Here is a 12,797-nt window from a genome sequence, read left to right as displayed (position 1 = left end):
GGATCCCATATAGGGATGGCCGGTTCGCTCACTGGCTGAGCGTGGTGCTGACAACACCAGGTCGAGGGTTAAGATCCCCTTACCGGTCATCTTTTAAAAAAAATAAAATAAAAAAAAAAAATAATAAAATAAAATTTATTTATTTTTCACAGTTGACTGGTTGGGGATATGAACCCTTGATCTTGGGGTGTCAGCACCATGCTCTTCCAACTAAGCTAACCAGCCAGGTTTATATAACGCTTTTTAGATTGTCCCCACATTATTGCATGTAATTTCTTCATTTTCAGTTGTTAATTAGTTTCCGTTTTACGAATATACCACAGCTCATTTATCCATTGTACTGATGGACACTTGGCTGTTTCCAATTTGGGGTTATCATGAATAAAACCACTATGAATAATCCTGTAAAAGCATTTTGTGGACATGCATTTTCATTTTTCATGGGTAACAGATGGGAGTAAAAATGCTAGGATAGGTGTATGTTTACTTTTAAAGAAACTATGAGGTCATTTTACAAAGTGGTTTTCCCATTTTACACTCTTACCAATGATGTGGGAGAGCTCCAGTGCTTGATGTCCTTGCCAGAACCTGGTATTGTCCTCCTTCTAAATGTAGGTGTGAGGTGATATCTTATTGTCGTTTTAATTTGCATATCCCTAGTGACTAATGATGCTGGACAGTTTTTAAGGAGGTTATTGACCATTTATATATCTTCTTTTGTGATGTGTCTATTCAAATCTTTTTTTTTTTTTTTTTTTTTTTTTTTTTTTTTGGAGGAGGGTGGCCAGTAAAGAGATCTGAACCCTCTGTCCAAATCTTTTGTTCATGTTTTTCATGGGGTTGGTTGTTTGTTTCTATGACTGAGTTGTAGGGAGTCTTTAAATATTCTGAATATCAGCCTTCTGACAGATCTATGTCTCTCCCAGCTTGTGTCTTGCTTATTCCCTTCTAAAATGTGCCTTTTAATAAGAAATTTTAAATTATGATTAAATCTATCAATTTTTCTATTTTTATGATTTTTTATTTTAATGGTTATTTTTTTCTTTTATGTTATTGTTTTCTTTATTTTTTATGAGTAATCTTTTTTTGGGGGGGGGCAACTGGCAGGTATGGGGGTCTGAACTCTTGACCTTGGTGGTACAAGACTGTGCTCTAATCAACTGAGCTGACCAGCCAGCCCTCTAAGAAATCTTTATCTACTTGCAAGTCACAAATTTATTTTTCTATGTTTCCTCTTGAAAGTTTTATGATTTGAGTTTTTACATTTAGTTGTATGATCGATCTCAAATTAGTTTTTGTGTGTGGTGTGAGTTACGGATCATGCTTTATTTTTTTCCAAATGTATATCCAGTTGTTTCAACACTATTTGATCAAAAGATTGCCCTTTTCTAATTTGATTGCTTTGGCTCCTTTGCTGAAAAATAAGATTTTTCTCTGTATTTCTTGATCCTTATGCTAGTACTATACTGTTTTGATTATTGTAGATTTATAGTACATCTTGAAGTTAGGTAGTACAAATTCTCCAACTTTAGTGTTCTTCAAGATTTCTTTGCATATTCTAGGTCCTTTGCATTTCCATATATATTTAAGAATCAGCTGGTCAATTCCTATGAAAATATGCTGGGATTATAATTAGATTTGAATGCAGAAAATGATGGTGAATTATTTAAGTATTTGATCTTATTCTGACCACTTTTTTTTTTTTTTTTGGCAACTCGCCGGTATGGGGATCTGAATCCTTGACCTTGGTGTTATCAACACTGTGCTCTGACCAACTGAGCTAACCAGCCAGCCCATGCCACACCTTTAGGAGAAATAAAAAGAAAATAGAATATACAATAAAAGGGCCAGCCATGGCTCACTTGGGAGAGTGTGGTGCTGATAACACCAAAGGCATGGGTTTGGATCCCTATATAGGGATGGTCGGTTAGCTCACCTGGGAGAGCGTGATGCTGACAACACCAAGTCAAGGGTTAAGATCCCTTACCGGTCATCTTTTTTATTAAAAAAAAAAAAAAAGAATATGAAATAAAGAAAGAGAAAAGTGATGAAATAGCTGCAATAAGAGCAAGTGAAGGGTATAAGCTTGGGTTGTTTCTTTATGAGGCATATTTTCCCCCCTGATTTTGCCTAGTATTCTGCTTAATGCTTGGTGATTCTTTTTTTTTTTTTTTTTTTAGCAGCTGGCTGATAAGGGCATGCAAACTCTTGACCTCAGTGTTACAAGGCTGAGTTCTAACCAACTGAGCAACTGGCCAGCCCAGCTCATTCATTCTTATATGCCTATTAGATGAGGCATAAAACAAACCACATAACTCAGTCTCACTTTGCTTCCTAAATGAGTTACCAATTTTACCATGGTTTTTAAACTAGGAATGATAACAATAGAATGTATACCTACCTGACTCACACATAATGGAAAATCCTGCCCCAGAGTGAGGTCTAACCATAAGATCCCTACCCTGTTCCTGTTTGTCAACTTCATTCAGTAAACCTGACAAATTTTTTCTATTATTCAGTGTCTTTCTTTTCTCTTTTGGTACTTGTCCCTCTCATATTACAAATGTATATGATTGTCTGCATAACTTTAGAATGGAAATGAAAAGATATGATAAGCCAGGAAGGAAAACTAATTTACTTCTTCAATCCCATTTTAATACAGCTTTAGGGCTGGTCAGTTAGCTCAGTTGGTTAAAGCATGTTTGGTAACACCAAGGTTATGGATTTGGATCCCTATACTGGCCAACTGTAAATTATGCAAATTATAAGGATACATATAAGACAAGTGTTTGCTTGTCCTAGGCTAGTAGACCAGTTAACTATAGTTCTAAAGAGATTAGTTTTCCATTTTTCTGGGGAGAGGTTTGGAGGTGAGATCTGAGTGGATTCAGAAAGCAGTGTGGGGGGATCTACTTGCCATGGCAAGTGTGGAGAGGTAAGTGGTGGCAGTCAAAGTGACACAGGCAGCCATGAGGTGTTGAACATGGCTAAGGACAGGCTCTGAGCTGGCCCCTGAAGAGAATGATGCTCTCTTTCTATGGCAATAATGTCATGCAGTTGTTAACAATCGTCAAGAACATCGGACTGAGCTCAAGTATTCCATCAAGTAACGGCGCTTGGGCTACTTTGAGCCACTTAATTAGTACCTATTCTGAGCTGGGCACTGAGCTGGGGATGACCCACTTGCCATCTGATTCAACTCATGTTAAAGGAGGTAGTAGATATTACCCTCCTATGTACTGCAGTGAGGAAACCAAAGCCCATGAAGGGGTTAATATTTTGCTCAACCAAGTAAAGTAAGAGAAAGAGCCAGCATTCAAGTGTGAGTGTGCCTAGTGCCGTGTCCATCCCCTACACTGTGGCAGCATGAATGGATCTGGACAAGAGAACCGGAGAGAAATCCAGCTTGCCAGAGCCCTGTGGCCTCAAACCCCACCACGAATGCCTTTAATGGGAATGAGGTCAAGCCCAAGTTCACATTAATACAAATGTGTGTCTGCTTCTCTTCGTTGTCTGGAAAGTATTATTATCGTGTCCATTGTGTAGATGAAGAAAGTAAGACACAAAAGGGCCACATGATATACGTAAGATCACAAATCTACTGGCTGACAAGGCTGGGACCTCAAACCAGGTCCACTGTCTAAATGACTAGCATAGGAAACAAGCAAAGAAGCCCAGGAAAGGAGAAGGAAAGGGGATTTCTGAGCAAAGAAAGCTGGAAAAGGTCAGAGGGAGCTTCTTAGGGGAGGTGGGATCTGAGCAGGATCAGGGCTGGCACAGGAAACATCAGCGGAGGAAGAGTGGTAGGATCAGGAAACTGTGCACTGGAAAAGGGCTTCAGCAAACATCAAGTGTTCCATAAACTAGATGAAAATCCAAGTCTGATCCATAAGGGACTGGCTCAAAGTCCTTCACATGGCTCTGCACCAACTCTGCCACCCCCTCCATATGATCCGGCCCTCACCGACCTCATCAGCCCCACCACCACCTGCAGTGTCCCAGATTCATCATCTCTGCCTTCCACACATGCAGGCTCCTCCTCCGTTTCCAGGCACACCATCTGTAGGAAACCATCCCTGACACTTCAGGACAGACCCACTCCCAGCAGGCCTCGCCCCCACTCAGTGGACAGGATGCCACACCACTGGCCGGCTCTGTCTGGCTTCCTCACTAGCTATCCAAGGGCAGGACCCATAGGTCTACACACATAGGTCTACACACACGTCCTCGCATGTGGTGGACACTCAGCAAATATCAAATCTGTGAATAGAAGATTCAGGACAGAGAACTGGAGCAAATACCGCATCAGGAGAGTGAGTCCTTGGACTATATCTGGCCTGTTTTCTTAACTCTGCCAAAGAGGTAACAGCCAGCTTTCTTTACTTGACTGCTAATGTTCGTAAGAAAAGATCCAGAAGCTCAAGGGTATTGTCACAGAAAAAAGTATTTTTTGGAATGAGCCTTTATTTCAGAAAAGGAATTAATTTATGTATTGTCAGCATAAAACAATCTACACTGATGATAAACTGTTTATGGTGTAGTGATAAGACTTCTCACTTCATTTATAATATAAACCTTAATTCCTGCCCTCTTATGAGCCTTTATTTCAGAAAAGGAATTAATTTATGTATTGTCAGCATAAAACAATCTACACTGATGATAAACTGATTATGGTGTAGTGATAAGACTTCTCACTTCATTTATAATATAAACCTTAATTCCTGCCCTCTTCCAAAATGAATTACAATTAAAATACATCTATATGGAACACCAAGTGCAGATTAAGCAAGATTTATAACGGGGTAAGGAGTTGGGAGAAATAATTACATGAAGTCACAGCAGCAGACATGGGCTGCAATCAACCATCAAATTATTTAAAGGCAGCCACAGTGGGAGAGGAAAAGAGGTGACTTGAATAGGATCTCTCTCATGGGACAGGAGGGACAATTAACAATGCCAGGGGAATGTGCTAAGCACCAGCTTTTCAGACGATATGAACTATCACCAATACATTGCAAAAGAAGAGGGATCAAATATACTTTCCATGCTCACTATCATGGAAGAGAAGTGTGCTGATAACATGATGAATTAGCATGTAACCAATCAGATCTTCTACACTTAATGACTCTGTCTCCTTTCGAGTAATCATATTAGGAGGTTTTTCATTTACTCCAACTAAAAATGCCTTCAAAGCCTCTTCCCAAGCAGCAGTTGAGGTTGAGGACTACAATGAAGATCAACAGGAACACGGGATGGACATTCCCTAGTGCCTTCCCTAAGCCCTGGTTCCTACATTTGCAAGTAGCATTTTCTCAGCTTCTTAAGGAGGGCTGTCACGAGAAGCACATTAGTTCATGTGCATGAGGTCCCACATAAAGGCAGAGGCCTTCATGCCTACCCCTCCTCTGTTCAACCAGTGTTTATGGAGGACATATAAGATGCCAGGCATGATTCCCAGGGTTGGTGTACAGCAATGACAAGCAATGACAAAGACCCCTGCTCTTACAAAGCATGAATGTGTGTACATGTGTTGGGGGAGTTATATAAAACATAATAAAGTACATATCTGCATTATACAACATATTAAAAGATGTCAAGTGGTAAGGAGAAAAATTAAGTACGGTTGAGTGGAAAGGGGTTGGCATTTTTCAATAGAGTCATCAGAGTGAATTACCAAGATGGTGGTATTTGAGCAAAACTTGGATATCTGAGGGGAACAAATTGGGGAAAGGGAATAGCTACTTGTACTCATCAGACTCCTGGCAGGACAGAGATGGAACACTCAAACTGGGTAATTTGAGGAGACTGTAATAAAAGAAAATGGCGGTTGCCAAAGGATGGGAGAGGGGAAAGGGGGGTATTATTCAAGGGGTGCAAAGTATCAGTTATGTAAGATGAATAAGCTGAACAAACTGAAAAATGAACATCTCTTCTCAGATTCATCAGCAAAGTTAAGTCACAGGACTAACACCTATGACAAAAAATGGAGAGACAGACAGGCACATACAAAGAATCTTCAAAGCTAGGGCTAGGTCTCATGGACCCCTAGAGCCCATTGTCCAGACTGGGTCACAAACCCTTCACATGCAGGTCTAAGAGCTAGGTAATAGGATAAAGTCCTTGGAGCCATGGGTGAAGAAATAATAAGCTTTATTCAGCACTGTCTAAGAGCTAGGTAGTCCAAAGAAAAAACTGAGCAGCTGCCGGCAAAGTAAACATGCTCTATTTTTATTTATTTATTTATTATTCTTTTTAAAGATGACCAGTAAGGGGATCTTAACCCTTGACTTGTTGTTGTCAGCACCATACTCTCCCAAGTGAGCTAACTGGCCATCCCTATATGGGATCCGAACCCAGAGAGCACCATGCTCTCCCGAGTGAGCCACCGGCTGGCCCTAACATGCTCTATTTATAGATGCAAGCTCTCCCCAACAGCAGTTCAGAGCCACTGCCTCCCATACTGAAGAGTACACAAGCATACAACAAGCCAAAGGACACATGAGCACACATGTGCACTAACTCTACTCCCACACAACTTGTTTACAAAGGATGTGCTGAACCACACCCAGCCAGACCTGAGGCAAGGGGTCCTGACTAAACAACTCCATTTTCCTGTATGTACCAAACAGAATCACAACTTATTGGAACAGCAACCCACTAGCAGAAACCTCTGCAGGGATCAGTATTGGGGTAGGAAAACCTGAACTATAATTCACCAGCAGCTGTGGGCTCACTGTTGGACAAGCCCAAGAGTTAAAAACACTGGGAGGACCCAGCCATACAGGGCTCCTCACACTTTGTGAGTTTTACCTCCATGAGGTTGTCTGGGTTTTCATAATGAATATCAGGGAAGAAAATCCCCTCATGTTTCCAGCAGAAGAGGGAGAAAGTAACCAATTTTGACATATGCCAGAGCATTCTGTTCTTAACAAGGCCTGACCTCAGGAAAAGCTATTTTATAAGAGCATAAAGTGCCCAAGACTGTTTTTTAGATTATTCTTTATTTTTTTGACTGTGATAAAACATAATAATTGCCATTAAAAACATGTTTAAGTATGCAATTACATGGAATTAATTACATTCACAATGCTGTATAACTACTAACTCTATCTAGTTACAAAACTCTATCATCATCCTGAACATAGACTCTGTACCCATTAAGCAATAACTTCTCATTATTTCTCCCCCAAGCCCCCATATCTTGTAGCCTCTAATCTATTTTCATCTCTGGATTTTTTTCTTTTTCTTTAATAGAGGGAAAAGGGAAATACCCAACTCCATCTCCCTCTAGTCTTCCATATGGGGAAAGGAAAATAAATATCCAACTACATCTGCCTCCAGACATCCTGTCCCACGGGTGGGGGAGAATGAGGAACACTGGTGAAGTCCACGTCTAGGGGCACAGACTCTAAAAGACTGAGACCTAATCATAGAACTACAGAACACTTCCCCATCCCCCACACCTAACTACCAAATTACTAAATGCCTGTTTACCACAGTTCCTTTTATCCAATACTTCATGACTGGCTTGCAACAAAAAATTACAAGGCACACTGAAAGTGTGAAGGAAAGAACAAGCATTAGAACCAGCCACATATATGGCAATGATAGTGGAATAATCAGACTGAGAAAACAACTGTGATTAATATGCAAAAGACTCTAAAGGAAAAAGTAGACAATATGCAGGAACACATGGGTCATGTAAGCAGATGATGGAGTTTGGATGTGTTGTCCCCTCCAAAACTCATGTGGAAATTTGATCTCCAATGTGGCAGTGCTGGAAACTGATTGAGTCATGGGGGCGGATCCCTCATGAATGGATTAGTGCTCTCCCTGGGGGTGGGGGTCCTGAGTGAGTTCTTGCTCTATTAGTTCCTGTGAGAGCTGGTTGTTTATAGGACGCTGGCACCTCCTCTCTCTCTTCCTCTTGCTTCCTCTCGCCATGTGATCTGCTTGTACCCGCCACTTTCTGCCATGAGTAGAAGCAGCCTGAGGCCCGTGATAGATGCAGCTGTCCCAGAATTGAAAGCCAAATAAACCTCTCTTCTTTATAAATTATCAAGTCTCAGGTAATTCTGTTATAGCAACACAAAACAGACTAATACAGCAGAGATGGAAATTCTAAGAAAGAATCAAAAGAAAAATTCTAAAGAACAAAAACACTATCAGAAAGAATGAGTGCCTTTAACAGGCTCATTAGTAGACATGATACAGCTGAAAAAAAAAAAAGGTCTGAGCTTGAAGATGTCTCAGTACAAACCTCCAAAATTAAACAGAAAAGAATATGCAAGACTGTGGGATAACTACAAAGTGTAACATATGCATAAAAGAAATACCAAAAGGAAAAGATAGAGGAAAAAAAAAAAAAAACAGAAAAAATATTTGAAGAAATAATCACTGTGAATTTTCCCCAAATTAATGTCAGACACAAAACCAGAAGTCCAGGAAGCTCAGAGAACAATAAAAAGTCAATAGACAGAGAGGTGGCATGTTTTTGGGGACACAAAGTAAGTGGGAACTCTCTACTTAACTGTTGAATTTTGCCATGAAACTAAAACTGCTCTAAAAAATAGTCTATTTAAAAAAAACAAAACAAAACACAACAACAGGATGGGGTACATATGAACCACACTAGTTTTGTATGATGGGATTGAAGAAATCAACAAATTCTCTCTCCAAAGAGCATGTATAATGCTAGGTAAAATTGTCAAAAGCAACATTTTCAGTATTCTGGTAAGTGACCAAAAAATCATGACAAACTGAGAAGTGATGATTCATGAAAATTACTGGGCTTCAAGTAAGAGTAATTTGAAAAAAAAAAAAAGAGCAATTTGAGTCTGTGGAATTCTTCCAGGGGCTGCTGACAGTCCTGCAGGCCCCAGCTCATTGGTGTGGTAGTTCAGTTAGGCTGGGGAAAGCCATGAAGCCAGCAGCTCTGCTGTCACAGCCAGAGGGATGCACATGATTTGGAGAATTTTCAGGCATACTAGTGATTTGCTGCAAACAAGCAGGAAGGACCAGCAGCTGTACTCGTCTCATCAGAGACCACAGCGATGAGACCACAGCCTGCCAAAACCACCCATATATCCCCAACTAATGGTGGAGCTGAGTGCGTATGCAGAGAAGACACAGCAAGAGGAGAGCCCAGTAGAAGGTAAACACCAGTGATGCCAGGATTCTGAATGCACTCCCTATCCACACACAGATCATCAGCAAGTAGTAGAACCTTCACTGACTCAAGGTGTCTGTGTGCAAATCCAGACAACTATTGACTGAATATTATGCATGCAGATAAAGGAGTAACCCCTGGGAAACCATGCATCAAAATAAAAACAAGGCAAAAACTTAAGCAGAGACACCTGTGGCTATACATTGCTAGCAGAATTCACAGATTTAGTACAAGCAAGTTACTAAACAAACAAACCAGTAACAACAAGCCTCAGGAGGAAGAAAATACTATGCAAAGTTGCTACAATATATTACCTAAAATATCCAGTGTTTAATGAGAAGTTACAAAACATTAAAAGAAACAAGGAAATGTGATCCATACTTTCATGGGGGGAAAAAACCCCAAAACGAAAAAGGATTAGTAGAAACTGTCTTTAAGTACACCCAGGTGTTGTATTTGGCAAATAAAGACTTCAAAGCAGCGAGTGTAAGTACTTAAAGGAACTAAAGGAAACCACACAAAGAACTCAAGGAAAGTGGAATTACAATGGCTCAATAAACGCAGAAACCCAATAAAGAGCTAGAAATTACTTATTTAAAAAGTAGAGCTTTGCCATTGAAAAGTAAAATGACAAATCAAAAACTCACTGAGGGACATAACAGCAAATTTGAGAGAGCAGAAGAAAGACTCAGTAAACTTGAAGATGCATTCATAGCAATTACATGATCTGAAGAACAAAGAGAAAAGAGATTGAATAAAAATGACCCATGAAGCATCATCAAGCACACCAACATATGTGGGAAAAGAGTCTCAGAAAGAAAGAGAAAAGGGGAAAATACTTTGAGAAATAGTAGCTGAAAGCTTACCACATTTGACTTAAAACAGCAATCTATAAAGTCAATGTTTACCCTTAGTAAAATGAAAACAAATACATCCACTCGCAGAAACATCACAGTCAAACTGTGAAAAGACAGAGAGAGACTCTTGAAAGCATCAAGAGAAAAATTCTCTTCTGTATAAAGGACCACAATAAGAATAACCGCTGACTTCTGATCAGAAACAGTGGTGGTAAGGCAGTGATGGCATATCTGAAGCTTAAAGAAAAAAAAAGTCAACCAAGGATTCCATGTCCAGGACGTCTACCCTTTAAAATAAAGGAAAAATAAATTCCCAAATATACGAGTACTAAAATAGGTGCTGCTGGCAGTCCTACCTTACAAGAAGTACTAAAAGAAGTCCTTGGAACTAAAAGCAATGCTCGGTTCTTACACTGGAAAATACTGGAGTGATTTCTCGAAGGTATTTGTGTGTGTACAAAATGTTCCAAAATTTTTTGTGCAGTTTAACTTTCACTTATTTTAGAAGCAAAATACTAGAAATGTATAAAAGCTTTCAATATTTCAATTTTTTATACTTATGGAGCCCTCTGAACTTTGTGTAATTTTAAAGTATTTTTAAGTCCCTCTAGCTCAAGATAGTAAAGATTAATTGAAACAAAAAAATTATTAAAATTTTATTCAAAAAAGCTAAAGTATAGAAGAAATTTAACTTCTACATCTGTTAATGCAAGGCAAGAACATATTATACAAAACGATGTTGTTGCAGACAGAGGAGATCCTGTCTCCTGGGGCAAATAATAATAATCCCTGGGAAATAACAAAAATTACAGGGACAACTCCACATTTTAAAAAACTATGAAATTGATGGACCGCAAGCAGGAATCTCCGAGGAAACAAGTAATATCTGGGTTACAGGGGGAGAGATCAGAAAGTTGACTAAGATTTATCTGTGACAGGTTGGGCAGGTGGAGTTGGAAGGAGGGATCAAGAAGGCCTAGAAGAATGTAGGGACCTGCTGGGCCCATGGTGGGGGAGGGGCTGTGGTTCAGTCTCTTCCTCTTTTTGCCCCTCCCCCGCCTCAGGAGCCCTTTGTGATGAGGCCACAGCTCTGTGATGCAGGCCTGGGCTCTAGCACCAAAGGCAACTCCCAGAGCTAAGTTGCTTGAGAGGAGCACTGCAATTCAGAAGATGGAGAAACTTCTCTTCTTACTGAACAGCATTAGAGCCACATGGCTGAGCCCTGGGTCCACTTCCTGGGAGGTGGCCATCACCCTTGCCTTCCTGGGTGGGCTGGGGCACTTTCTCCTCTAATCTCCCTGTATCCAGAAGGATTCATCCTTACCTCTACAAAGGAAAAGAGCACAAGGAAGGTGAGCAAAGCTCTGCCCAGACCCAACAGACTGTGATTCTCTCTTTTATTCCTATTATTATTTCCACTCTTCCAAACCAACTAGAGAGATGCCTGAGATTGGAAATCACAGGAAAGATTAGAACAGCATCCTTCTAGGGACAGAAGGGACAGGCAAGGGGTGAGAGTGGGCACTAGCACTAGGATTTCTGTCCAAAGCTCAGACCAGCTGTGTTGCTCAGCTGAAGTGGCCAAGACAAGGTCATACACCAAGACTCAACTCTGTGGCCTACCTAAAATGGGATTTCTTAGAGCTGAGATCTCCTTGGGAGGACAGGCCCTGAGCTCATCAGTCCCTTCCAGTGGCAGATGCCTCGGGCCAAGTCTTGTCTCTGTGTTGGGCTCTTATGAGGGCCTTCCTGGACCCCTGACAGTTCCCATCAGAGGCTGGAGGTGACTCCAGTCTTGGAAGGCAGAATCCTACCTGACAGCTCAGATACAGGCCTAGCCTGTGGGTTTTCAGAGGAACTGAGAACCTGAGGAAGTGGAGTTCAAACACAAAATCCTCTTTGTGTTTTTCACAGAAGGAAAACAGGTTTTATTTTTATCCATGTTAAAAATGAGTAAAAGGCAAGAAAAGAGCACAGGGCTCCATCAGCTAACTGTAGAAAGTTGTGTTGTTCGTGAACGCTGTGCATCTGCAGCCTGTCTGGTGGGAGGAGAGTGAGACTCGGGTCCCAGCCCTCATTCTTTCTTGTCTCTCAGCATCAGGTGGAGACAAGGAGCAGGAAGAGTGATGCTCGGCCAGGGAAGGCTCTGCCCTTCTGCCAGAGCCCCAGAGGTAACTTGACCTTGCACATCCCTGAGCAATGAGGGCCATGTCAGTGAGGATGTCCTTACAGAGGCCTGAGAGGGAGGGTCCTAGGAAGGAGACCAGAATCTGGGGTCCTTCTCAGTTTCTGTGCTGGGAATGAAGCCACAGCAGGCCAGGGAAGGGGTGTTGCCCAGCAGGGCTGGCGGGGGGAAGAGTGGGCCAACACTGCCTGGATCTTAAGGTGGGATGTGGTCCAAATGTGGACATGTTGGTTAACATTGCTAAAGCTGATTCCTCTTTGAGATGTCCCTGCCCTTCCTCTCCCAGGGGGGTAGTTGTAAGGACCATGGGGTACTGGACATGGAAGCACTTTGAAGCCTTGCTGTCACTGTCGGGGATCTCATGGCCTTGGACACTGATGCTAGCGCTTCATGGTCTAATTTCCCATGGTCTCTCCTAAAAGACATTCCACTAAGCCTCCTGTAAGATCCCCAGACCCCTCAATCCACCATAACCGAGTCTCCTGATTTCAGCCTGTAGGGATGGCCTGGGGGAACTGAAGGAGGCAAGGGGCCTGAGCTCACGTCGGCAAAGGTGAGGAACTTTCCCCTTCTATCCCATGTCCTT

General features: G+C 41.4%; 1 pseudogene; it reads left to right on the top strand.

Annotated features, from left to right (window-relative positions):
* The window catches only part of LOC103600190, a 48,879-nt pseudogene that overhangs the window by 33,742 nt on the left and 2,340 nt on the right, over positions 1 to 12,797 (top strand).

Source organism: Galeopterus variegatus, unplaced genomic scaffold, assembly GCF_000696425.1.
Source record: "Galeopterus variegatus unplaced genomic scaffold, G_variegatus-3.0.2 Scaffold3259, whole genome shotgun sequence".
Lineage (NCBI taxonomy): Eukaryota > Metazoa > Chordata > Mammalia > Dermoptera > Cynocephalidae > Galeopterus > Galeopterus variegatus.
The sequence above is the reverse complement of the archived record's forward strand: the minus strand, read 5'-3'. Positions and strand labels throughout refer to the sequence as shown.